We start from the raw sequence: 23613 nt of genomic DNA on the forward strand, positions 1-23613 counted from the left end.
AAGCAATCAGCATTCAAGAACAGATTGATTCCATGTGAAAAGATACCAGTTCTCATACCACTTGGGTTCTATTTACAGATTTCTCAGACCTCTAGTTAAGAAAGTCCAACATGCAAGAAAAATTTATAACTTGTGTTCATTTTTATATATTCTACACATATTTTATTCTCCTAAATAATATAATTGGTTAGTTTTGCACAATCAAGGTAGAGTTATTTAAGACTAGAATGCCACATTTAATTTTTATGAGTTATAGACTGTTCTTTATTTGTTAGTGTCAAGAGATAATTGACTGTGTTGTGTGCAAAATGAAGGACAGAGAAGAGGAATTTATAGGCAAAAGACCTCAACCATATTGGTTATAGAAGGCTAAAAGAGACTACACTCCCCTTTTCCCCCCAGATATAAATGCTTACAGTGATGCTAATTACATGTCATCTGGACAGTCTGGGAAATAAAAAGTCTAAGATGACTACCAAATGCTAACTAGGTCTCCCTTTCTTCCTGATCTTCCTTCTATACCTCTTCATAAGTTTTCTCTTCCCTGTCACTCACACGGTAGGGGAAAGCCATTGTGTTGCAGTATGGGAGAACTACTCCAAGAACTGAAATTTGAGAAGGACACGATTCAGTTTGTGAGTAAAGAGTTGAGGTTACTTGCTTCCACTTAAATATATTACACTGTGCCAGCTTGAAGAGGCAGGTAAAATGCATAAATAATAAATCATAGTTTTGTGTTCTAAGCTGTAAGAATGGGCTTAAGAACAGGCTGTCACCTAGACATGGAGATTGAAATGTGAATCTATGTGACCAAAATTTAAAAATTGTCAGGCCCTACCCATGTACTAAATTAAACCCCGAAGTTTGGCATAGTATGGTGAAGACAGAAAAAAGGATGAAGCAAAATAGATTGTCTTTGTCTCAGAAAAGAGAAAAAGAGGGAATGTTAAGGTCTTATTCAGCATGCGAATAGTCCTGTGGTTTCAGACAGTGGAAAGATTTCTAAAGGCACAAATGGCACTTCAATGCATAATCCCAGTAGTATAGGAATCGTACGTATAATTTCAATTTAGACTTAGATGTAAAATGCTGTCAACTTTCCTCTTGAAAAAGGGCAAAAGGAAAAGGTGAGAGGGACCTTCACAAAGCAATAGACCTAACACACGCTGATATGTGCTTGTAATTACCTAATGTTCTGTATGTGGAATAATCCCTAGATAGTAGAGAATAATCCAGAATAAAATCAAAATTAAATAATCTAATTTATACAAAATTAATATTAAAGAGTTACATTGGTCCATTTAACTTTTTAACTGACCTTTTTTGGTACTCCTAGAGTTAAGTGATTTTTTTTATGTGCTATTGAGATGAAAGTAAAAAATGTTGTCATTGCTTTGTCTCAAAGAATTGCATTTTATTTTCTGTGAGTACTTAACACATTGCTGTATGCTATTTCTGTAAAAATATCTGTTCTTGCATACTTATGCAGTGTATGTTTAGCCAATGTGATAGACAGTGACTGGAATTCTAGCTTTGTTCTGGTATCTAAATTTTTGCTTTTGTAATATCACGTTACATTGTAAAAATTCCTATGCTTGCCACCTTAAGATATTTGGGCTGAAAAAAAAAAAGTACCGTGGAAAGGAAATTCAGAGAATCACAGCTAAGAGCAGTTAACTCAGTAAAGCATTTGACTCCATCCCTACTCTCCTTGACTATCCTTCTATCTTGTTGTTTAATAACTAGCACGATGAGACTTTGCACTTTCAAGTTCTGTGGTGGTAAGGTTGACTGGAATACGTGCATCATAGTTAACGTATAAAAGTTAAAACAAGTTCAAAAAATTCTGTATTTAATCTTTGTTTATTCATGATTAATGTCTCTGATGTTTAAAAAGGAATGTTTACAGATATAAACAATAAATTAAAATATTTGTAGACATTGTAGGATGTTGCATATTAATATTTCTTTCTACTATTATACATTAGAGCGTTACTTACTAGAAATCTATTTGGAATGACAGTTTTTCTTAAAATTAAATTATGTGACCATGGGATGATCAAAAAACAATTTCTGCTTTTCTGTTCTCCAGTAATTTGAAATATGAATTGCCAGTAATAGCTTTCAGAAGTATTAGTTTTAGTACACTACAATAAAAAAAAACAACTGGTAGACTGCAGCACAATAGGGAGAAATTCTTTGTGACTATTACAGAATTCAAGAATCAGAATAACTATGTCAGGTCTGATCAGACCATTGTAGCTACATGTTTCTGTAAAGAGTTTTACTCTTCAGAGGTTTTGCTTTTGTGCCTTTAGTGTCAACTGTTATATTACTAAAGCTAGGTTTGTGAAGTCCAAGGCGATTGGATAATTATTTACTGCTTTTTCCCTCTTGTTCTTTTTTCTTATTTACCTTATTTCTTTTTGCGGTATCATCACCTACCCAAGTGGCAAGTGGATCAAGTGTAATGTACGAAGTATAAAGATACGTGTGTCTGTATTTCTGTGCATGATTATCATGGTTGTTGATGCAAATTGGGGAATTATTTACCCGGTTTCCTGTGTGCACACAAAGTCAAAGTTTGCTTGCAAGATGGGGCTGGTGGTATTTTTGTTCCCTTCCTCCTTCTCCACATGCCTCTTTCAGTGCTCTTTTTTATTATCTGAAGAATTGTTTATTGATGAAATTGCTAAATTATGCATGATTCTACAGCCTTTTCCTTTTTTTGACCTCCTTATGAATTACCTGCTGATGAGTTGTGAGATAGTGGTACCCTCATCATCTATGGTGCATCATCAAACTTAAATCAGAATGAAGAGAGGTCAAACCTATCCCTTGGATCCTCTTCTTCTGATATTCACTGTAGATTTTGTTTAGTTTAACCTCTTTTGAATGTCAAACAGAAATGGACACTTAAAAGATTTTTATCTTCGCATTTAAAAACTGAAACCAGATGCAATCAGTTATGACTCTCTATTGGTAGAGTAACTTGACTTAAATAGTATAGGCTATTGTAATCTCTCTTCTGCTTGTAATTTTTTTATTCTGGATGGTGTGGATCTATTTTTTTAATCCTTAAAAACTGAATATTTATTAATTCTATGGTTAGCTGCATGGAGCTAAATTTTTAGAACTCTTCATCTATTACACAATGCTTAGGAAATGGCTGGTGTCCCATTGTATTTCCAATTTCATCATTTAGCATCACTCTTATTCACAATTCAGGGACCACGTTAGATGCTTTTTAAAGAAAATGGGAAGTGGGTGGAGAATTTATTTGCACAACAGAACATGAAAATTTCAAGTTGCATGATCAAAACTTACTTCATTTTTTGAAAAATAGATTATCAGCTCCTTTTTTTCTTCAAACCTTTCTTTTAAATTTCCTTTCTGACCTGAAAGAAATTTTATAGGTTCTAAAGGTTTTTAAAAGTAGGTGGAAATACTTTGTATAATAGCACTTTTCATGTCTTTTTTTTTAAAAAAAATAGATTAATAGAGTCATTAGTGACTCTAAGAATCACTGTTCCACTAATAAATTGCAATTGCACTTTGCAGGCTGAATAGTAGCACTTGAACTTCCCTGTTGGTAGGGACTACAGTAGATTTGTGGCATTCTGAATTTTGCCCAACGCAATATGGGACAGGTGTTAAACTGTGAGGTTACTTCCATTGCTAGGAATAGATCCAGTAAATTTTCATACTGGGGATTATCAAAGTGATTTTGCTTCCCAAATGCAGTTTAAGAGAAGCTCTTGTCCCTTGCTACGTGATGGTATTAGTTCTTTTTGGATTTAAAATCTGATAATGTGAGCTTCATTTTTTCTGCATTTATTTCCTTTCCTTCTGTTTTTCTAGAAAATTCTTTTGATAGACTGTAGTTAAAAAAACCCCAGTCTTATTAAGGAACCTCAGTTGCATTCAACTGAGGGAGTTTTTTCCTCCCTCTTTAAAATACTGATAATACATGCATTACTGGGAAACAGGTAATACTGTTTGATTAATAGAGAATGCGGTAGATGACTTGTTATAAAAAAAAAAAAGGACCAAAGCAAATATTTCTATTTGAAGCCCAATAAGGGAATGAGAGGTTATGAATAATCTTTCACAGAATAGTAAGTTACATACATAAATCTATCAATTGAATGTTAAAGCATTTTCTTTCAATATTTTATAATTTAGACTTTTTGGGTGGGATACACCACCAAAACGATGATGAAGCGGATCTTTTGTTACCTCCATTGAAAAGCAAAGGAAAGTGGTACTTTTTGAAACAAAGTGGGAAACTAGTTTGTTTATGTTTGGGGAAGTTGTTTTGGTTTTTGCAGTTGTTTTGCAGCAGACCTTTGCCTAAAGTTATTGATCAGGCCTTAGTTTTTATCAGACTAAATCTAATTTATTTACGCCTCAAGTCAGAAAAACATTTGCATAGCAGTAGTATATCTCTAGCTTAATAATCTAGTCTGAGAGAGAATGTGGCAATCAGTGGCAGTGAGATGGGTAGCCTGGGAGAGAAAAGTAAGGGGCTCAAATTTTGCAGTTTATTTCACAAATTGTAAATGACAGATGTCATTGATTTTCCCATGTCTTCAAGATCTCCACCTTTGTAAAATAAGTAGATAAAATTTACTTTAATCTTTTTAAAATCATTGCTGAAAAATATTTAGGTTCACCCTGGAGTTAGCATGAACGAGATGTACATAGCTGTTTGTAGCTTACAGAGAAGGACAACAATAAAGAAAATTGACATTAAAGTGACCAACTGAAAACTTCTATTACAGTAAATAAAACAGAACAAAAGCAAACCAGAAAGTTGTGTTCTCAGCTGAACTCCAGTGTCGGCCGCTCTTCTGAGTTTCAGATAGTTTGGGTGGGGTTGGTTTTAGTTGAGAAACAGGGCTTTGGGACAGGATACCTGACAAAAAATACAAGTCCTTCCCAACTGGCCACATATACCAGAAATACAATCAATTCAGAAAATAAATTTGTAGCTGGTGCTGACGACTGTATGGCTGAGATAGCAGATTGCCAAGATTGCTGCACAGGATTGCCATAACAATGAAAGTGAAAAATGTGTGGAAGTGAACCAAACTCTGCACTGCTACAGTGGAAAACAAGCCTTGCAGGAAAGATGCTACTCTTTAGAAGAAAACCCGGGAGTTTTAAAAGATAATTTGGGAAACCTCTTTGTCAAAATGTAATGAATGCAAGTGGTCTGTCATTATATCTGAGCTTGTAGTGTTTTCAGTTTACTTTTCTTGGGCCCGAAAGAATGCAGTAAATCATAACGCACTGCTGACTTTGTTCATTTAAGTGCAGGAAGGCTGGCAACTATTTTGCATGGAGAAGGATAATCTTATGGCTGCTGCTATGGGATTCTCACTAGACAGTAGTTTTAGAGCAGAGCAATCAGGTTTTAGTCTTGCCTTTCCAGGTGAGCATATGAAAGTGAAGTTTCTTTTTGAGTGGTTAGGGAGATGAATCAAATCTTAGTTTCTGTATTATTTTATCTCAACACTTTTTCCCTTAGAAACATCTCAGAAATTTATTTTGTTTTGAAGACTGTGCCAAATGATAGTGGATTTGTCTTTTTCAACAAATTAAAACAACTACAATACACCCTAGTGGAAGGGAGTAAGAAAACTGTGGGTAATGTGCTTCTAATTTCAATGAGAAATATGCCATTTTTTCCACATTATTTATGCATATGCTACACCTGTACTGCGTTCTATAAGGTATGAGCCAAAACCAGGTTCCAGCTCAACCTTAAACCTGCCTGAGCTTTGTGTGAGCACACTGTGAGTACGATGCAGGACTGGGATAATGCCTGCACAGTGCTATATAGACATTACTGAGCAAAGGCTGCCTGTGACTCAACGCAAAAGATGTTTCTTACTACAGGACACTCTGACTGTCGTCTTTTTGTAACACTGTGTATCCTTGCCACAAGGGCAGGTGGAACACCAGATGGTCTAGGCTGGTATGGGAAGTCCCTCGGTGAGCCATGGTATACCTGGGCCATCTACTATGCTTGAGGTAAGAGCATCCCTGGGTAGAAAGAATATTAGCTCAAGTTAGCTGTTATGTCTTCCATCCCACCCCAAGCCTCAAGCCAGTGCTTGAGCACGGGCTCATGGGGACACAAAGTGAATTTGGATTTGAGTTGGCAACGGGCCAAACCTTGAAAAGCAATATAGATGCAACCTGAGCCATTTCGTGGGGTATCAGGAAAAAAATATACTGGAATAAATGTGCTTGCAAAATGTGCTCTGAAAAAGTCAATGTGAATGAAGGTGACATTTTAAGTAACCTTATTCAAAAGACGACGCTCTTACAAAGTGTAACTTCAAGACCACCAGAAGATGGCAGTCTGCAATCTGGAGTGGAACAGCTCTACTCCCCGGTAACAAACCGGCAACACCAGCAGCCTCTGGCTCTGGTAACTGTTCTGAGGACGTATGACGGTATACTGGTGTTTTCTAATGCCTCTGGTTTAATTGACAGTATTGTTCTCTCACTTCCTTTTTGATATGCTATACACAGTTCTTTTACAAGAAAATGATAATGCAGGTTTTCATACCTCACAAGCACTTATGTAACACAAAACTGTAATATAATGTAAACATACATGTATATGAACACGTGCACAAGCACACCCCCATATATACGTATACACACATGCAATAATACAGGTAATAAGTAGCACAAGCCCTGAATAACAGCTCCTTTCCTGTCTTGATTTTTTTTCTCTCCTGGTTTTGAGGTACTTTTCTACAAAATGAGGCATTCAGAAAAGGAAGGCAAACTGTGTGGAACCTTTTAACTGCTCCCTGCAGTTATATTTTACAGCATGTTTCTTTTTATTCACTCTACCGAGTCAGTAAATTCTTTTTGTCGCAAAAGGCAAAGGCTCATCATTGCTATCTGTTGGAATTCAAACAGAAAAGTTAAAAAGTGGCCACACCTTGCTTCGTGAGACATTCCTCCTCTCTGCCCTTTTTTGCCCCATTCTCAAAATGGACACAATGCTTTCTTTGAGGAGAGTGAAAAAGGTAAAGTGCTTTCACTCTGAGGAAAAAAAAAACCAGACCCCAAGCTTAGAGTAGCAGGCAGAGGTTGCGACCTTCCAGAGCAAGTCTTTGTCAGCTCTAATAAAAGGAAAGCAGGCACCAGGCATTTTCAGAGCTGCAAGCCTGGTTTTCTCTGCTGGGTGAGACCCTTAATTGAATTGCAGTCTTCTGTTTTTTTGTGCCTAGATGCATATGTGCATATAATGGTCATTAAAATCCTGATTCAGAATTCATTAAATTCAGTGAAAGGAGCTTGACTAAGTTTTGAGTCGAAGCTACAAGCTACAGAAGAATGACAAATACTGACTCCCTTGCCATTGCTTTTTCCCATGTTTATGAAAACTAGAATGGTGGGACTGACCTGTTACTGGAAAAGGCCGTGTTATTTATCAGCTTTTCCTGATCTGTTTGATAGTGATGCAGTGTGGCAAAGAGCTTATTTACAATTCCTAAAATGTAAATTTGTAACATATGAACAACTTTGCAGTGAAGTGTTTTTGTCAAGTAGTATGTGCAACTTCATTTAGTGGTCTCGTAAGTGTATGTTTACTAAGGCTGTTCTCATGGGGAGATAATATGAAACAAAAAAATGCACTGGAAACTCATATGCTGTTTTACTTGAGAGTAACTTCCCCAAACAGACCTGTGTGGTGTGGACAAGCTCTCCATCTACAGAGGTTCATCTCTCTTAGCAGGATGTTGCCTCTACTATTTTTAAACAGAAATATCTGGTATAAAGGGAGGAAAAACATGCCTCAAGGGCATGGCAGAGCAGGGTTCTGCTCCTCTCAGTTGTCCCTCTTCCCCAAAAACGTCAGGTGGCTATGAATGTTGGAGAGATGCTCTAAGCTCTCTGGGTGGGGATGAGCCTTTTTGCTTGTCCCCACTGCAAAAGCCGGGAGATGTTTCTTCCTGAGATGATGCACATGGGGATCCTCGTACCTGACACGCTGGTTCCTTTCTTCTCTCCCACCACACCTGAAAGAGGGGAATGGCCCAAGGGCCCACGGTCCCTGCAGCCAGGCTGTCCCCAAGGAGAGGGGCTGCCTGGAGGAGAAGAGATAGGCCTGCTTGCAGGGTTGCCACAAACCCTGTCCCAGCTCCACAAGGGGTGCTTGCCGAGCAAGGGCAGGGCTGGGGGAGGCTCATGTCTTTTCCTTCCTTCTCTTGCAGGAAGCCAGCTTGGGAGGGGGAAGCACTGCAGCAAACATCCGGGCTGCGATGCCAGCCGGTGCCTGTACTGGGGAGGCAGGGGGCAGTGGGAAGAGGAGGGGTAAGTCTTCAAAGGAGCAATTCCCCACATCCTTGGTGGAGGTGAATCCTGGTCACGGTCTGCCTAGCTCTCTGAAAGCCTTGCAAAGAGGTGGAGGGGGGCTGTTGAGGGGAGGGACAGAGCTTTCCTAGAGGAACACTGAGCTTCTAGGGGAGGACGGATGCCCCAGATCTGATAGCACTGACCAAGGGCTCCTCCAAGCGGTGGAGAGGGCTGCTGGGGCTCTGCCCAGTCTAAGCAAAGGACTCCGGGAGTCACAACTTATACAGCTGGCTATAAGGACCTCTGGCAGTGGTGCTGATGCCCAGGCCTGGCACGTGCCTTGGCCCTGCTGCTCCCAGGAGGCTGCATGGGCTGAGCTGGAGGTGAGGGCTGATGTCCTGGGAGCTGAAGCCTGTGGATGACAAGGGGAGAGCAGATTCAGCAATGTGCTGAAGTGCCCAAGTAGCTCTGTGTGGCCCTGGCACCTGCGTGGGGAAGCAGGGCTTGGGCTAATTCTGACGGGCTCTGGCACATCAGTCTGCTCCTGGCCTGGCCTGGGACAAGCTTGAGCACCAGGAAAAGCCCTTGGGGATGGAGCAGAGTGAGCCCCTGCTCCCTGTCCACACTCCTCCAACTCACCTAGGTGCTGCCGAGAGCTTGGTGGGGGCAAGGAGGCTGGGGAGGGCTGAGGAAGATGAGGACAGGGAGAGAGCGGGAGCCACGGAGGCCAGGGGCACTGGAGGGAGCCTTGCTTTGCACCAGAGTATGGGGCTAGAGTTGGCCCAGTGAGGGCATTTCAGCAGGAGTGGGATGTGTGGTGGGGTGGACACGCGCTGACTGTGATGGTGAAGCCCCAAGGGCTGTGCAGAGGCACTTTGACTTGTGAGCCCTGGGGACACCATTCCCCAGCCAGCCTGCCACCTCATGCTCATAGCAGCCCTGGGGAGTCCCTTGAGGAGACTTTTCCAGGCTCCTTGAGAGGTGCTGGAGATACCCCCTGCTCCTGCTTTTCCTTCAGGGTTGGCAGAGGAGCTGTCGGCACTGCTCTGCAGCGTGGCTGCTGTGAAGAGGAAGGCCCCCAAGTCAAGGGAGGATGGTGAGAGCAACTATCCCTGCAGCTCCCTGAAACCAGAGGGCAGGGCAGGGCAGGGGCTGTAGGGGCGGGGTGAAGGGGGAGAAGCAGAAGCTCCCCAGGAGCCCCAGTGCAGAGCCTGCCTTGTGCTCAGCAAGGGAGGCTTGTGGTGTGGGGAGGGACAACTTCCCCAGGCCTCCTGGGAGGTGCTCAGTGGGTGTGCTTGTCCCCCCATCGCTCCCTCCCTGCCTGCCTCCAGAGTGCGTGCTGTGCCTCTGCGTGGACTCTGACCCAGATGGTGGTGGGCAGACCGTGCCAGGAGGACGGTCTTCTGCCTGATGAGCTCCCTGGGGGCTTTCTGCTGGCACCCAAAGGGGGACCCAAAGTCTGTAGCCGTGAAACCCCCACCCCAGGCACTAGGCGGGTGTCACCTCCTCCCCCTGCACTCCCAGCAGAGCCTCCCCATGCCAGTGCTGCTGAGCGACCCTATTCCCTGTGTGCGAGAGATCTAGCCCTCCCAATGTGGTCCTCCCAAGTGCATCCTCCAACCCAGGGGGACTCATGGTTTGCTTTCCTGAGCTCTCCTCTGGCTCTCCACTGTGGACATCCAAGCATGGCATTTGACTAGCTCTAGAACGCATAGCTAGCCACCTCTGCAGCGCTGGTCCCCAGCCCTTCTCCATGGCTCCGGTCAAATGCAGCATACCTGGAGCGGGACCTCTTCTGGTCTTTGTGCTTCTTGCTCAGGATCAGGTCTGGGATGAGGACTATTGCAGCTCACCCAGCCTGCAGTTCAGCACTGCCTGCCCACACATGGTCTCAACTCTTAGCAGGTTTAGCTTCTGCAGATTTTGTGCTGGCCCCTGTCTCACTGCCCTGATGAGCTCCTGGGCTTTTCTGTCTTCTAGTATCCATCCAAGGGCCTTACCAGCGAGGTGCTGCTGGGGAGGGAATCTGTCCGTTCTTCCCTGCAGATGTTAGGCATGTAGTGAAGTAGGCGTTGTGAAAGGTGATGGGTTGGTTTTTAGGAGTTGGAGCCTGTGGGAGGTGAGCCTGAGCCTTGTGAGGGAAATCCTAGTGTTTTTATAGAAACATCTGCTGAGACCTTTTGGTGTCTCATGCTCAGCCATGCTGAGCCCTTTCGAGTGGGGAGCACACTGGGAGAAAAGGAGTGGCAAGAGGGACATGTGCCCAGTGCCCCAGGGAAGCAGTGGCCTCTCCAGCATTTGGGGAAGCCTCATCCAGAACTGCGAATGGCCTCCTGCAGACCCGGGCCTTGTTCATCTTTTCCATCTCTTCCCCCAGCTTGTTCTGCTGGGAGCATCACCTGCAGCAGACCGTGGAGGTGCTTCAGGAGGAGGATACCACATGCATCATCTTCATGGAGCTGGTGGACAGGACCTCCTAAACCACCATGGCGTTCCCCTTCTGCAAGCATGCCTGGTTCCACTGCAGCTGCACCCAGGTAGGAGGCCCTTCCCTCTCCCATCTCTCATGGATATGGTGTGTCCTGCAGCCGTGTCCTGCTCACACTGTTGTACTCTCTTCTGCGGGGACAAGCTCTTCAGGCGGGTATGAGCCTTTTTGCCTGTCCCCAGTGCAAGGACACATTTCTTCTCGAGACGGTGCACATGAATATCCTCATACCTGGCATGTAGGTTCCTTTTTCCCTCCCACCATGCCTAAAGGAGAGGGGAATGGCCCAAGACCTGTGCCAGGCTGGCCCATGGTCCCTCCAGCCCAGCTGTCCCTTGAGCTCCTATTGTCAGTGTCTTGATGGCACCTCCAGGTCTCACTGCCCCTGGCCGGCCCTGGGGGCCTCCTGGTGCACGCAGCTATAACGGCGGCCTGGTTAGAAGGGGAAAATTACTGAATGGAAGAAATAGATGCATTCCCCATCCCTATCTGTAGTCACTGGTCCTTTTGGAATGATTTTCCTCCATCAACACTGATACAATAAGTGATAAAGCTTTTAAAAAATTATCTTTCAGGTTGATGCTGCTTCTTTTAAAATCCATATAGAAAACAGCAGACATGTTTAGCATAGCTCATTTGGTTGCATTTTCTCAGACTTCATAACTGAATTTTTTCCTTATAAAGCTTGATGAGAAATTCTTCTAAGATCAGCGTTATGTATCGAACATTGCCCTTACTGATTGGCTTGCTCATTGTGGGATAAATTATAATTTCTTGTTTGCAAAAACGAAACTCAGAATACACTCTTCCATGACTTCACCAGTGTCCTTATTTTGTGGAATTATGGCAGCAAATGTGTAATATTAACTACAGCTGTAGGAGGTGTTGTCCTGCATAATCTTCATGTCCTGCATAATCTTCATAGCCAGTCTCCATCAGGACAGAGTTGAAAAGTATAAATAAGAAACCATTTGTACTTACTTAAAAAACACAAATGGTATCTTATTTGTGCTTTTTAAACTTTTTGCCTGGCCCTAGTTTACATGCTGATGACTCTGACAAGCTTGGTGTCCATGCAGTTATCCACTATAAACTTTGTGATTTAATGAGAAATTCATACACTAGTCTTTAAATAACCAGTTATCTCAGAAAACTGAAAATTATTTAGCTAAAGGCTTTCCAAATAATTTAATAATAATTTAACTCTAATTAGAGCTATTCAGAAGCTATGAAGTAAAGAAAGAAAACCTGCATCATTGAAGACTAGCTCTTTAGTAACTAAACTGTGAATCAAACAGAACAAATGTGTTAAGGTAGTCTCAATAGGGAGCTAATTCGTACAAGCACAATTAGCCTTGTTTTCTAATAATAGCATTATCTAATATTCCATCCTTATCTCCTGGTTGTTTTCATGAGCTCACAGGGAAAAAGTACATTTTATTTTCCAGCAATATTGAAAACTTGCTGACTTGGCTAATCTCATTAAGTATTACAGTGTTTATTTCTGTACCAAGGGACACCGCGAATGGTCTGTCAGATTTTAAAATGTAAATGTGAAACTTGATATAAATCCAAGCAATGTGGGTATGACTATACTGTATTTATGCAGTCAACTTTTTTCAGCTGTTGCTCTCCATCTCAGGATGGGGTTCTTGCTCTCATGGCTTTGCAGAGGTTTGTGTAAAAGGGCTGGGTCAGTGCAAAGAGGACCTAACAGCCCTATTTCTGATCAGGAGAGGCCATCCTTTGCAGCAGATGTTGTAAAGGAGAGCAGGTAACTATCTTCTGAAGGCCTACAAGGACTGCAGCTCTTGGTGTAGCTGCTGTGCTAAGATAGGGCTGGAGGTGGTTGCAACAAGTCCTCGATGAAGCTGTGGTCTGCAGCACTGCTGAGATCCCAGGTGACACTGTGCCACTTGCTTGCTTCTAGTGGTTACTGTGGTATTGATGGCTTTTAACACCAAGTTATACCTTACTATCTTTGTCTGACAAACTGCAAGCTCTGTTTTTTCTCTCTTTGCTGCTGTTATTTGGGATTTGGGAGTGTGAGCATCTACGATGTTGAGCCATACCCATGTAGTTGCATTCATAAAGGAACTGCAGTTAGGCACTATTTCAATACTTGAAATCCTGAGCCCTTAGTACTTCTCTTAGCAGCTCTTCTCTGTGAAACATTTCAGAGTGTATTCTGCGAGAACATCTGTCCATTCCTGGCCCATGTGCAGAAGTGCTCTTAACCCATGAGCGTGGTAAACTAAAACACTTCTGGCATGGACTGTCCGGTGGGTGAGGAATTGGTTAGATGGTCGCATCCAGAGGGTAGTGGTCAACGGCTCAATGTCCAGATGGAGATTGGTGACGAGTGGCATCCCGCAGGGGTCTGTGTTGGGACCAGTACTGTTTAATATCTTCATCAATGACATAGACAGTGAGATCGAGGGCACCCTCAGCAAGTTTGCAGATGACACCAAGCTGAGTGGTGTGGTCGACATGCCAGAGGTATGGGATGCCATCCAGAGGGACCTGGACAAGCTCGAGAAGTGGGCCCGTGTGAACCTCATGAGGTTTAACAAGGCCAAGTGCAAGGTCCTGCACCTGGGTCGGGGCAACCCCCAGTATCGATACAGGCTGGGGGATGAAGGGATTGAGAGCAGCCCCTAGGGAGAAGGACTTGGGGGGGTACTGGTGGATGAAAAGCTGGACGTGAGCCAGCAATGTGCGCTCGCAGCCCAGAAGGCCAGTCGTATCCTGGGCTGCATCAACAGAAGCATGGCCAGCAGGTCGAGGGAGGTGATTCTGCCCCTCTACTCTGCTCTGGTGAGGCCCCACCTGGAGTACTGCGTCCAGCTCTGGAGCCCTCAGCATAAGAAAGACATGGACCTGTTGGAGCGGGTCCAGAAGAGGGCCATGAAAATGATCAGGGGGGTGGAACACCTCTCCTATGAAGAAAGGCTGAGAGAGTTGGGGTTGTTCAGCCTGGAGAAGAGAAGGCTTTGGGGAGACCTTCTTGCAGCCTATCAGTACTTAAAGGGGGCTTGTAAGAAAGATGGGGGCAGACTTTTTAGCAGGGCCTGTTGCGACAGGACAAGGGGGAATGGCTTTAAACTAAAAAAGGGTAGATTCAGACTAGATATAAGGAAGAAATTTTTTATAAAGAGGGTGGTGAAACCCTGGCCCAGGTTGCCCAGAGAGGTGGTGGATGCCCCATCCCTGGAAACTTTCAACGTCAGGTTGGACGGGGCTCTGAGCAACCTGATCTAGTTGAAGACGTCCCTGCCCACGGCAGAGGGGTTGGACTAGATGACCTTTAGAGGTCCCTTCCAACCCAAACTATTCTATGATTCTATGGCATCCCCCACGTGGCAGCTCAGAGATTCTCCCCCAGACAGAAGGGAGGCACAGAGCCAACTCAAGATTTGTTCCAGTTGCTGGTGACCATATAACTCTTATTTTAAGAAAGGCAAGTGAATGCAAATGAAAGAACACAAGTAGCTTGTTGTCTTGAAGAGGCGATAACATGCCTCTGGTGAGACTGTGCAGGCTGCATGCAGAAATGTTGGGTTGTGACGGCTGGTGCAGATGTATGTGTACTGATTTGACTGTCCGAAACAAGATTGGAAACACTGAATGGTGGAGCTGCGCAGACCAGCAGAATGAAAATGAAATGTGAACAACATGGCTGATTTATGTACTAAGATATACAGGTCAGTGAGGTAAATCAGGCCTGTCCAGATGCAGGTGACTATTTCTTCCTGAAACTTGTCTATAATAATTATATACACACCCTCTTTCTCTTTCCTCTGCATTTTTGTTCTGCTTCAGTTTCTCTAGTATTTGTTATACTATAGCAAAGTGTAGAATAACATACTCTTGCTGCATTCAAAAGTATTGAGGTGGTCTGAAATATTGCAGAAATGAAAGCTAGACCTGGATAGATGAAGAGAGCCGGCTATTTTAGAAACGCTGGCCGTATTTTCTGTCAGTTGCCAGGAATTGGGATGACGTGTAAAGCAGCGAACTTAGTCGAGCCAGGGGGTTCGTGGCAACTGCAGCTCTCTAGCTCTGGTTATTAGTTCCTCCTCTAAGTTGAGGAAAATAACAACAGATGGATTACTTGTTTAGAACAAACAAGGCAGCCAAGAGTAGAGCAGAGCCAACTGTGCTGATATCCCAGTCCTTCCCTAATGATCCATTAGTCCAGCTACTGATGTGACTCTGTGTTGTCACGTAGGAATGACAAAACACAGTCCAACATGAATGGTGAAGCTTTCCTACCTTCTGTTCTGGGAAATAGTTGCCAGGATTTCCCAAAACAATTTTTCTTTAAACAAAATATAATTAAAAAACTAAACTGTTGAGCTTAAAATGAGATTTTTCTGCATATTCTCTGAGAAAGAAGGAAACGAGGATAGTTCAAAATGTGATAGCAAAATTGGATTTAAATTAATTTCTCAAAAGTATCTGAAAGGATTAGAAGGCTAATTCTCATTTTCAAAAGCAATGTATATATTTATGTACTTTAAAATATCCCAGCTGGGGACTATCTGTGTATTTAGGTGTCTATATAAATCCGAAAATCTGGGATGTAGCTGCTTGCTAATTTAACTTTCATTTAAAGACAGTATGATTAGTGTTAATCAGAAATTTTCAGACAGAAGGTTTTTCAGTCAAAAATGTTGTTTTTGTTAAACCCAGGCGTTTTGTGGAAGCATGCCCATGTCAGCGAATTCTTTTTTAGACAAAAGCCCAGCAAAATAAAACAATTCATTTGCATTCTATTTTGATGTTTACAGAACAGGATACTTTGACTTTGCTTTGAAACAGCTCTTTTCTGTTTTGAAAAGTTGTGTTTTACTTTACTGAAAAAGCTGAAAGGAGTTTAAATGAGGTAATAACATTTTAATTATTTTAAAATAAAATCTTAGTCCATTAAAAACAAAATTTCATTTGGAATATCACTTCTCAAGGGTATTTACATTTCCTGTTTACTCTCTGAACTGTAGAAAGCTTTCAGATTAATTTTATGCTCTGTAAAAACAAAAAGTCTAGTTCTCCTCTCAGTCAATGTGGGACTATTCTCTTTTGAAAATTTTACTCAAACTTGTGATTTTTCTTGTGCCATATTGCCAGTAAGTGATGACTGCTTTAGTTTTCCTGGCTCAGTATTCTGAATGTGTTTTTTTGTGTGCTTGGAGTTATATCTAGAACCTATTAGTAATTTTTAGAAGTACATGATTTTACCATTTCTGTTTTCCTGTGAGTACTTTGTTTTACTGCAACAGAACATAGCTGTGGTGAAAGAGAGAAATTAAAGCAAAACGTTGTCTGAAGTTTGAGAGTTCCTTCCTTTCTCCCCTCTCATCCTCACGCTTTGGTTCTCCAGGCGTATGATCCAGATGGTTCTCTTCAGATTCAAGCATGAGCTCAAATTCTAAGCTAACAAAGAAAATTAACTATAAGGAGTAGGAAAAAAATTCCTAATTGAGTTTATCTGAAAAAAAAAAAAGATATAGTATCAAGAACAAATAAAACAGTAAGAATCTTACTTCATAGGGGGAAATATCTATGGGGGTATGAAAACAAACTAACTGAGTTGGGATAAGCACATTGGATTTTTATGTTGGTGAAAATATTTTTATTTATGGACATTAGCAAATAAAACTCCTTCAGAATCTAGCATGGTTATTTTCCCTAGTAATTGAATTTTGCATGCATTTTTTCAGCTGCAGTTGGTATTAAGATTTGCTAAAGTTCATTGGCAATGAGCAAATTAAAGCTTTTATGTAGCTTTCATTTCTTGAATGCAAGATATTTTCATTGAAATTAATGAAAGTCTAAGATCGATACATTCATAAACGACAACTGCAAAGACGACCAATGTCATTGCATGCTGTAGGTTGCACTGAAGGTTAGTGTTTGCATGCCATCTTTTTATGCCATAATTTAGTACAATTTCTAATAAGGAGATAATGCATTCAGCTTTGGAAACAACCAAGGGAAGGATTGCTGCTTTTTTCTTCCGCTTCCTATGGTTGGCATTAAGGTGCGTATGGTTGCTGTAAAAGGGAGTCATTTGTCTATGGCACTGCAAGGGAAGGGTGAATACTCGGGTGTTTCAGCTGTAGTGAAAATTGGGGAAACGGCAAACAAAATGGAAGTAGGATGTCAGATGTGTAAAAGTGGTCATACTGAAGTGAGAAGTTTGGTAAACTGATGCAGACAAAAAGCATGAATGTAAAAGTTCTCATAAAACCACGTGTGGATTTACTTAGGAGAGTTACTGGAGCAAACACAAATGGCCAACTCAGTCCCACCCTTGAGTCAAGCAAATAAAGCCTCCTACAAGAGTGGTGTCCCAACAGCTCGGTTCAGATCCAGTGCAACATAAGCTGCACTAGATGCAAGCAGGCTCCTCTATAGCCATATCGAGTATCTCCTTTTTCTCTGCTCCTCAGTGCTTTCAAGGAGCAGTGTGAAGGCAGATGAAGCAATGAGGACTGTCGTGGTTTAATTTCAGTCGGCAACTAAGCACCACGCAGCCGCTCGCTCACTCCCCCCCACCCGGTGGGATGGGGGAGAGAATTGGAAGAGCACAAGTTAGAAAGACTCGTGGGTTGAGATAAAAACAGTTTAATAATTGAAATAAAATGATAATAATAATATGATAATAATAATACTACACAAAACAAGTGATGCACAGTACAATTGCTCACCACCCGCCGACCGATGCCCAGCCAATCCCCGAGCAGCGGCCCCCTCGGCCAGCTTTCCCCAGTTTATGTACTGAGCATGACGTCACATGGTATGGAATGTCCCTTTGGCCAGTTTGGCTGTGCCCCCTCCCAGCTTCTTGTGCACCTCCAGCCTTCTCAGTCAGTAGAGCATGGGAAGCTGAAAAGTCCTTGGCTAGTGTAAGCATTACCTAGCAACAACTAAAACATCGGTGCGTTATCAACTTTGTTCTCATCCTAAATCCAAAACACCATACCAGCTACTAGAAAGGAAATTAACTCTATCCCTGCCGAAACCAGGACAAACACAAGCTGGATCTTTGCACTGTTGTGTGACTGCACCTGCTTTAGTGAACTCTCAGACCTGGAGTTGCGAGGGAGCAAGTTGAAGAAACAGGCTTCAGGGAGGTTTTGGAAACCACCACCTGAGAGATGGCATGGCTGATTTTAGAAATTCCAGCTGACCTCAGTCACCCCATGCAAAGCCTCCCCACACTGTGCTTCCTGGAACTTTTGACTGTAAGAATGGGGTGCAAAAGTCTGCATAAAGTCCCTGGGATCCCTGCTGGTTCTGCCTCATGTAAAGGGATTGGAGACTACTGTGGAAGCAGCAAAGGTCTATTTGCAAAGCCGTGTGCCTGAATTAAGCTCCACTCACCTAAACTGCTTCATTTCCAAGGTGGTGTGCTGCTTAAAAATGATACCATCCCTCCTCACCCTGTGAGGTGCGTTAGAAGCTTTCATAGCTTTGCTAGTAGAAGCAGACGGTGGGAGCACTTCCTCCACTACTTCAGGTAAACATAGTCACTTCAGCTATACCATTCTGACTTGCACAGCTTAAGGGCAGCACACCATGTCCCCTTTGCAAACAGAGCTGAGGAGGTACGTTGGTGAGGGCAGGAATGTTTTAATCCAGCTTGGCTGGGTCTGGATGAGGATGTCTGGCCATGCTATGAAATCAGAAACAGTAAGAAAAATGAGAGCCTGAGCTGTATCAGCTGATGCGGTACAGGTGGTTTGGCTGTTCTGACAGAAAGCATTCCTTGATTATTCAGCTTATTTGACTGTCATATTTATTGTTCTGGGAAATTTAAAACACACTAAATTAGACATAGATGATGTTAAGTAGTCTTTTAATCAAATAACAGTTTTGTAAATGATGTTATGTAAAATGAGAGGTCATGTTTTAACCTTTCCCGTAGAATAAAATAAGGCATTATCATTTTTATGTGCAGCCCTATGTATATTATGCATTCTGTATAATGATTGTCAAGGGTGAGTTTTTCAAAGCCATTTAGGAGGCATTAATTTTGATGAGTGAGTAGCTCTTGCCCTAGATAGCTGTTTAAATCTGTCAGGTTCCTTTTAGATGCTATAGACTTTGTGAGGGGCGGAATCAATGATGCTTTAGTGATCGACGGGGATTTTTCTTCCTTTAGTAAACTGGATGCAGACACTGGATGTTGGAGTTGATATCAGAATTATTTAACTTTTTCTCTGCCATTCTTTCTAACGTTCGCTTTTCACTTCATTATAGGTCTGCAATATTACCATTTCTGGGTGGTCCAACTGTTCATGACTACTGGCATGGAGATTCATGCCAAAAGTACCTCTGCAGTAATTTTTATAAATGTTTTCATTTTCCAAGTGTTAGTTTTTTCAAGTAACTGTAAATGTCTGTGGATAACTTTAAAAAGTCTCAGAACAGAAACAATACCAGACAATAAGCTTATTTTAGGTTGCTTTTTACAAAATAACTCATCAAATAACATAACATGGCAATTGTCCTTCAGATGTTTAAGATAATTACATAAATCAAATCAGCATCAATTCTCTTTTTCTGAAGTTTGTCAAAATATTTTCAGACAATCATTTCAGTAAGTACTATTTAATATTCAATGCTTATATGCTAGGGAAAAAGAAAAGTATACTTTCAGAATTTCCATACCCATTCTTAAATCCTGCTTATTTGCACATACACGTTACTGTTTATTCAGTGAATGGCTTTCACAAAAGATTAGGAAAGATATTTCTCCAACAATACTTAATTAACTTTTTCAAATACATAAAACTAACTCGTTTGTTCTCTGCTAGTTCCACTAACATAAGGGGTGATTTCAGTGTAGTGACAGAGCTACCACTTCTAGACTGGAAGTTTCTGGAAAGTGTAGATGTGTCTGGATGACTCAAAAAGGGCAGGCATGCAAAACCTTAGCACAGGTCAGAACTGATGAATTTACCAAAGCATTTAACTATTTGTGCTCTTCCTTTCACAGGATTTTCAGGTATTTTGGATTCCCTATGCTCATGCCATGAGATGTAGCAAAAATTCTTTCTGTAGCTAATTTCTGTTTTTCATTAAGCCTGTTGCATTACCTGGTGACTTCTTAAATATTAGTGAGGATTTGGAGAAATTGGCTGGTGCACTAATTAGGTGGAAACTGGAGGCCTTATCAGTTAATACTTCTGCCATAAACAGTGTTGGGGCGTAACTAATTTAGAAGAGTCTCAAAGTCTCTTATATGCAGTCTTTCGATGAGAGAGTTAATGCCTTTGCAGAGAACAAAAAGAACCTTAGGGAAGTGCAGTTGTATACACAATTCAATAAACACGTTATTTATGTCTTTGGAGGCTGAATGCGGTATTCTTCCAAATCTTCCAGGTTTTAAGATGTTACAAGTAGACACAATGCAACAGACTTTCTTTGAAATGTTGTTTCCTTCCTTTAAAATGTAATGACATTTTACATGTTATGTACTTTTTACGTTATGACATTTTACATGTTATGTACATGTTTACATGTTATTTTACATGTTTATGTACATGTTATGTAAGATGTTATGGCATATTTTGTAGCTAAGGAACTCTATAGCTGATCATTTGTTGATTGTAGTTGCTCTTCTGATACAAAGCTTGCAAATATTATAGCTAGAGAGGGTCAAACATCAGAATGGTTTATCAAAATTCTGCAAACTTTGAGAGTTCTTTTTCTGCCCCTCTTTTTCAGTCTAATAAAGCAGCGATCGTAATCACATTCAAATACTATGTGCAGATTAAAGTATGGCAGTGACCTGGGGAATCACTCTGCCTGGAAAAAAATGAGAAAACAGAGGAGAGAAAGCCTGCCTTTATGCCATGCCTTGTTCTTAACTGAATCCAGAGGGATGCTGGATTAAGCTCTGGGTCTCAGTGTCATTTTCTTTCCCTCTGTAAATACAGACTTGTCAAGTCTCGTGCAGTCGGTGTGAAATGCATGTAACATGCTCCTTATCCCTTCCCCTACATCTCAGGTGTTTTCCCTGTCAGTCCAGAGTGTCTCCGTGCAGTGCTCCTGGTGCCAGATGCACCTGGCTGGTAGCTGGCTCGCTGCATCCGGCAGAGGAGAGTGCAGAGTAGCTGTCTTTGGGAAGGAGAGCCATTGCCAAACCCCTGCCTCTCTAGAGAGCCCCTCCAGAAGGCTCCTGCTCCAGCAAAAGCCTACAGTCATGGCCCCGTGGTAGTCACAGGAATAATGTCAGGATAAATATTTAAAACAGGCCGTAAATGTTATGTTACCGGAGACTGTATAAGTGCTTGTGAAAATGTGTGAGCTAATTTTCCCTGAGAGTGTAAACTTTTGGGACATAGATTTTTCTTTTCTGTATGCTTATAGAAAAGCATTAAGGGAGCCTGTTGCAACTACTGCCTGGCTTTAGAAGCTGCTGTAATACAAACAGTAATACTAATTTCTGTCTGCAATAAGAGATTGATGAAAATGTTTGTTCATGGTGTATGTTGTAGGAATAGTTACTATTTTGTTTCTATATGGAATTGCTCACTAGGTGTCCTCACAGGATCAGAACTCATTGAATAATTTTTATAATGAAGTTTGGAAATGGTTATATTTGCTCAATTCTGAATGATTATGAGCAATAAAGGGAAACTAATGATGTATGTCTGTCTCTGACTCAACCGGGAGATTAAGATGGACAGGTGGAGGTGGCCAACTTTATATCCATTTTTACACTTCAGATTTAAAATATTTACAGTTTTTTCTGGTTTTATACAGAATCCATACAGGATATTGAGCCAATATAAACAATAAAGTAATATATAAATAAAAGTTAATGTAATCATCTTTTGACAGGAGAGAAAGAAGTGTGGAGTAATTAACAGTACACAAACAAGGACTTAATCAAGAATTTGAAAGCCTTACTGTTCCACAAACATACTTCATCTAATCCTGTACAATACGAGAATGATGGTAGTCTCAAATTACACTTGTTAGTTCTCCAGGAAAATGTTTTATGTTCCTCAGAGATAAGTGCAACAGATTTACTTGATATTGAATGAATAATTGTTTCTGTGTAATTATCTGTGTCTTCTGATTATTGATTATTTGCCATGAGTATAACTGAAACAACTCCCACTATAAGGCAGCCTGCCTTTTACTTGATTTTATATCATTAGTTATCCTTCTTGGGAGGCTAGTAGCTGTCTTTTCTAAGCTAGTGTGTTAACATAGATTTTTCAATTTTAACACCAAAACTGACCATGCCATCAGTTAATTTAACCTCCTCTATAACATAGGCCATAGGTGTTCAATAAAAAAATATAAGCAGTCATGGGCAGTTAGAATTGCACATCTAAAGCTGCTGCTTTTGGAAAGCATGGAATGTACCTCAGGCAGATAGATTTTCAGCTCCAGTATGTTACAGCCAGCTAAAGACTGATTTGATCCTTTGTAGAGATTCTCCCTAAACAGGTCCTTTTTCCCTGCACAGGACCTAGGAAAAGGGTTGCTATGGAGCTGCTAGACTGGCTCAGTACTATACAAATTAACACATATTTTGATTTTATTTGCATTTCTAAAACAGTGACCTGAACTGTGCTTTGAGTGATCACTATTATTGGTGATCATCTACCCATAACAGAGTGAGGAGTAATGCAGTAGAATTGCCTTTACTCAGGTTCTTAATTATTTAAACCGATCCAGTTGTTTTGACAGTTACTCCCTAGAAGTGTTGTTAGTAAAACGTAACACGCAAACATCCTTTAATGGAACAGAAGTTTGACATGGAGTGGCAAATCAGTTGGGCCTTCAATAGATGTAACTACATCAAAGATGGTTTTGGCTGGGAAAAAAAGACAGAAATTGAGGGAAAACATAAACAAGCAGGTATTTTGAAACTCAGTAAACAAATCCAGCTCAGAGTAGTGAAAAACTAATACTTTACTGGGAGATAAGCTATCAGATAAATTCAGCATGTGAACTACTGTGAGATAATGGCTTGTGTATAACCAGCAATGAACTGCAATTGTTTGAATTGCTCTGCATTCTCACATTGACTTGCTGATCTCCCCAGAAACACCCTGGTCAAGAAGTGATAATACGTTATCCTCATTGCAGCTGTATGCTTCCTGGTAACACCATGCTTCATCTGGAGCTTTTTTAATGAACAGCTCAGAAGTTCCTCCATAAGCTTTGCATTATGTCCATTAGGCACCTTTGCACAGTGTTGCTCTCAGCTTCCCAATTTGACCCAAGTTTCCCACTTAGTACCAAATGCCATCTTCCTTGTCTCTTGGATCAGTCTTACGGCTGATGGCCTCCACCTTAGTGAGATTTATCCTTTCACTGTGCCTGTGCTGTGCCTTGTAAACGTCCTGGGCCGTTCAAAGACAGGTTGGGGATCCAGGAACTAAGTTGGCATGTTCCTACATACTCATTTTTAGATATGCTCATTTGTCTTTTCCTTTAAGGGTTAATTCACGGATATACCTAATGTAAAAACACCTGGCAAGTTAAAGCAATTATGTAAAGTCTTGTACAGAAATAGAAGTGGCAAATGGAGATACGTACTTCTCGGAAAATGTACTCACTGAAAAATATCAGGATGCACATTGAAATAGCAGTACTTGGAAGGCAGTTATGCTGAAGTAAAACTAGAATTCATAGTGCCTGATAATTTAATGGTGAATATGAGTAAAAGGGAAAAGCAGTGGCAAATCTGAGGTGTAAATACTGAAACGCCCTATCTTAGACTGACACAAGCAGTACCACCTGTGTTGCTCAGCAATGAACAG

The sequence above is a fragment of the Aptenodytes patagonicus genome, chromosome 7 (genome assembly GCF_965638725.1).
Source record: "Aptenodytes patagonicus chromosome 7, bAptPat1.pri.cur, whole genome shotgun sequence".
Taxonomy (NCBI): domain Eukaryota; kingdom Metazoa; phylum Chordata; class Aves; order Sphenisciformes; family Spheniscidae; genus Aptenodytes; species Aptenodytes patagonicus.